Below are 4,560 nucleotides of genomic sequence, written 5' to 3' on the forward strand. Positions count from 1 at the left end.
TTTCTGAGCCTCTTTTTCCTTCTCTACGAACTGGTAAAAATAATTGGAGGATAGGGGGGATGAACAGAGGCACATATTATAGAAAGGCTACACATTGTAAAGCCTCAAAAATGCTAGTTTATCACCATGTCTCCCCCCTGTTAAGGAGCTCTTTTTGCTCGAACTCATAATCTACCCTGTCTATTCCGAGTCAGACAATTTCTGAAACCCAGCAATTTAGAATTAAAGGTGGGCAATGGGAGCAATTAAAATAGTAAGAGCTCCATAGTAACATCAAATAGATATAAACATCGATGATGTTTATAAGATAATTATGGGACGAGGTTGTCCCTGAAATCTCAAATATAAGTCACATTATCAAATTAACTTCAAAGATTTTCTCTTCAACAATACCATTTATTTTACGCATATCGCATTAGCCTTTACATTTAGATATAAACTCTTCAGAAATAAGAATTCCATCTCGCTCTGTTTTTCAAAGATGAAGCAAGACTTATTTTCTTAATTGTATGTCATTGATTTATTCTCATAAACAGACAACCATTATTTCAAAACAGTTCGCAAGCACTGATTTTTGGTCACCAAGGAATCCTAATATCTAGGAGAAAAAAATATTAATCTTACCATAAATGTACAAGTTTTTATACCCAAGGCCATTACTTTCCAGTGTTCTTCAGTGTTAGATGGTATGGATTTATAAATGAGAGGCAAAGAGAATACACAACAGCCCACAGAGAGCTTAGGACCCCGTAACATTCTTCTTCCCAGCCTCTTCATAGAGTCAAGATTAAAATATTTCCATTAAGACTGAATAATAAGTAGCAGAACCAAGGTAGACTGGCAACCCTTTCAGGTAATATGATCATCTTAACAACGCAAAGTTAATTTTCAATGTAAACATTTCAACATGAGTAGTAAATTGTATTTACACTGACTCTGAGACAGATGTCATAATTCGTCAATTCGTGCCTATATTATTAGCATGCAATTAAAAACTCCCACAGTGTTTCTTCACCCTGTAATACCATCAGCAGCCTGAAGCAACTCTATTAATGAGATCTAAATCAGAGCCTAAATTAGAGTACTGAATGGGATATGATGTAAAATTTTGTGATTGGTGAGTCACAATGGTTGTTGAGAAGAAGTTTTTCTTTTTTTTTAAATTAGCCCATATTTAGTCAAAATCCAGCTAATGCCAATAAATCCTGCTTGTTGCGATAGACCAAGCTTTGTACCAAAATATAAAGGATGTGGGGTCTTGTCTAAGTCCCATCATTCATGAAGCTGAAACTTTTTAATAGACCGAAGTACCACAAGGCTCACTACAAGCATATAAGAAAACTTACTGTTTTTTAAAGGATTACATAGACTTTGTTTCTATAGTTAAGTGGTAAATCTTTACAATAAGTCTACACCAGGAATTTAGTCTAGAGTGGCAGGAAACATTAAGTACAAATATTAGACTTATGCCTGCTGCAACTTGAGAGTCTGAGAGAAATCTGTTCATAAAACTGATCACCTGGAGGTGCTTTAGAGATGCAAGGACTAAATGTCTGGTGTCTAATATGTCAGGACCTAGAAAATATATGAACAGTCAAATCTTAATAAATCCACAATTCTCAAGCTCATCAACCAGGGATCAGTACTTATGGGAAGTGATTTTTAGTGATAAACTACAATGCCATCAGGGGTTCAACATGAGCATATGTTAGACCTCTTGAAAGAGTCAGTATTAATTCCAAAGCTTAGCATAAACTTAATTATTAAAATATTTACATTTTTATATAAAATGTTATCTATGTTGCAGTTTTCCCTGAATTCTATAAGCATAACTTAGTAATATAACTTATTCAAACAAGAATACTATAAAAAGTGAAAGAGACAATATTAACAATGAAGCACGTCAATGGGACATACAGTCTTACCCTAATTATAACTCTTCTATCAAATTTAATTTAGTTGGCATGCCTTCATTACCAAGTGAACTGTAGGGTTATTGAAAGAAGACACCATATATCCATATATTTATATATTGACATATATATATGTGTATATATCTACTTGCAACCTCTATGTGCTTAATGCTTTGAACGTAGAGGTGCTGAATAAACATTTTAAATAAATTAATAGATGACCTAGTTAATTAATTAATGCCTGAGGATGCAAAAAAGGGGGAGAAATCTCAAATTTATCAACAGCAATAGTATCTAAAAACTAAAACTGGAATAGATTTGAAAAGAGTTAAGTATATTAATTCTCATCACTTTTTTCCTACCTTTTATTAGAGGACATATCCAGTGAAACAAATCAGGTAAAAGCAATATAAGGCATCAAGATTAACAATGAAGAAAATCTGACTCTTTTCTTAGGTGATTCATTCATACTGTGGACCTTGAGAAGAAGGATACATGATATGAACCCTGAGAAGAAATTTATCCGCTAAGAAATTTATCCATGAATTCTCCATGGTCATCTGAGGGCCCAGATTTTATAAATAGTGAGCAGTCTACTTGTCCCTTGCTGACAGGGTCCCCTGACGTACTCTGTATACTGGGAAGAATCCGAGACTAAACTGGTTGCTTCCCCCACAAAAATCAATGAGGATATAGTTGAACTGAACAGCATCACCGGTCAAATGGACCTCACTGATATTTATGGAAAGCTTCATTCAACAGCAGCAGAATACTCACACATTCTTCTCAAGCTCACAGAGAACACTCACCAAGACAGATCACACTGTGAACCACAAAATACACCTGAACAAATTGAAAAGAATAAGTATCATACAAAACATGCTCTCAGATCACAATGGAGCTATCCTAGAAATCCATAACAGGATGATAGTTGGAAAATCCCAAATATTTGGAGATTAAGTAACACGTTTATAAATGACATATGGGTCAAAGAAGAAGTCTCAAGTGAAATTAAAACTATTTTGAAAGAATAATAAAAATACATCATCAAAACTCATGGGATGTAGCAAAAGCAGTACATACTTACAGAAAAACTGATAGCATTGAATCCAGATATTGTATAAAAAAGAGACATCTAAAATCAATTATATAAGCTTTCATCTTAGGAACCTAGAAGATAAAGAAGAGCAACATAAGACTAAAACAAGCGAAAAATAAATAAATAACAAAAATGAGAGCAAAAATGCGCATAATTGAAAGCAGAAAAATCATTTTAAAAATCAACAGAACCAAATGCTGGCTCTTTGAAAAGATCAATAAAATCAACATCTCGGCAGGCTAATCAAGAAAAAATAGAGAGAAGGTACAAATTACTAATACCAGTAATGAAAGAGGGGTTGTCACTACTGATCCCATGGACGGTAAAAGGATAATAAAGGAATACTATGGAGAGCTCTATATTCACGAATTCAATGACTTAAATGAAATGGACCAATTCCTTGATAGACACAATCTACCAAAACTTAAACTGTGGGAAAAGGTAACTTGAGTGTGCCTATATCTATTTGACACAGAATCAAAAATTAATAAACTGCTGAAAAAAAGCACCGAGCTCAGAATGATTTCTTTGTGAATTCTACCAAATATTTAATAAAAAATAATATCAAATCTTTACAATCTCTTATAAAAAAAACAGAAGTAGAAGAAACACTTCCTTACTCATACTATGAGGCCAGTATTACTGTCATAGCAAAACACGATAAAAACAATACAGGAAGGGAAATTACAGACCAATATGTTCTATCAACATAGATGCAAAAGTCCTCAAAAAATATTGGCAAATTAAACCCAACCATGTATAAAAATAGTTATACGCCATGACCAAATGAGATCTATTCCAGGTATGTAAGGCAGGTTCAACATTCTTTTATTTATTTATTTGTTTGTTTGTTCGTTTTTTGTTTATATTTTTTAGGGTTGGCAACCCTTTGTTGACCTCATAGACTTCAAGGACCTTGTCAGCTTACAATCCCTACAGCACCTGGTCTTCCAAGGTGGTCTCCCATCCAAGTACTAACCAGGTCCGACCCTGCTTAGCTTTTGAGATCAGACGGGATTGGGCTTGTTCAAGGGAGCATGGCCGTAGACTAGGTTGGTTCAACATCCAAAAGCCACGTGAGCCAGCAATTGCACTTCCGGGTATGTCTCAGTTGAGTGGAAGCTTATGTCAAAACTGGAAGCAATCAAGATGTTTTTCAAGAGGTGAATGAATGAAAAAACAGTGGCGTATCCATACAATGGAATATATTATTCACAGATAAAAATACATGAGCTATTCAACCATGAAAACACATAGATCAGTTTTAAGTCATATTCCAAAGTGAACACAGCTTGTTTGGATGCATACTGTATGAAACCAACTATATGACCTTCTGGAAAAGGCAAAACTATGGAGACATGAAGAATATCATTGGTTGTCAGGAATTTGGGGAGAGATGGTAGAGATTTTTAAGGATGGTGAAACTCCTTTCTATAATACTGTAATGTCTGACACGTGATATCATGCAATTGTCAAAAGCTATGCAGCTGTACACAATGAGTGAACCTTGATGTAAACTATAGCCTTTAGCTAATAATAATGTATGAA

The 4,560-nt window shown here is 34.3% G+C and overlaps 1 pseudogene; it reads right to left on the reverse strand.

The window, feature by feature from the left end:
* Positions 1-3,942: 3,942 nt before the first annotated feature.
* On the reverse strand, positions 3,943-4,061 carry LOC112476854 (annotated as a pseudogene).
* Positions 4,062-4,560: the final 499 nt, after the last annotated feature.

The sequence above is a fragment of the Pteropus alecto genome, unplaced genomic scaffold (assembly GCF_000325575.1).
Source record: "Pteropus alecto unplaced genomic scaffold, ASM32557v1 scaffold81, whole genome shotgun sequence".
Taxonomy (NCBI): Eukaryota; Metazoa; Chordata; class Mammalia; order Chiroptera; family Pteropodidae; genus Pteropus; species Pteropus alecto.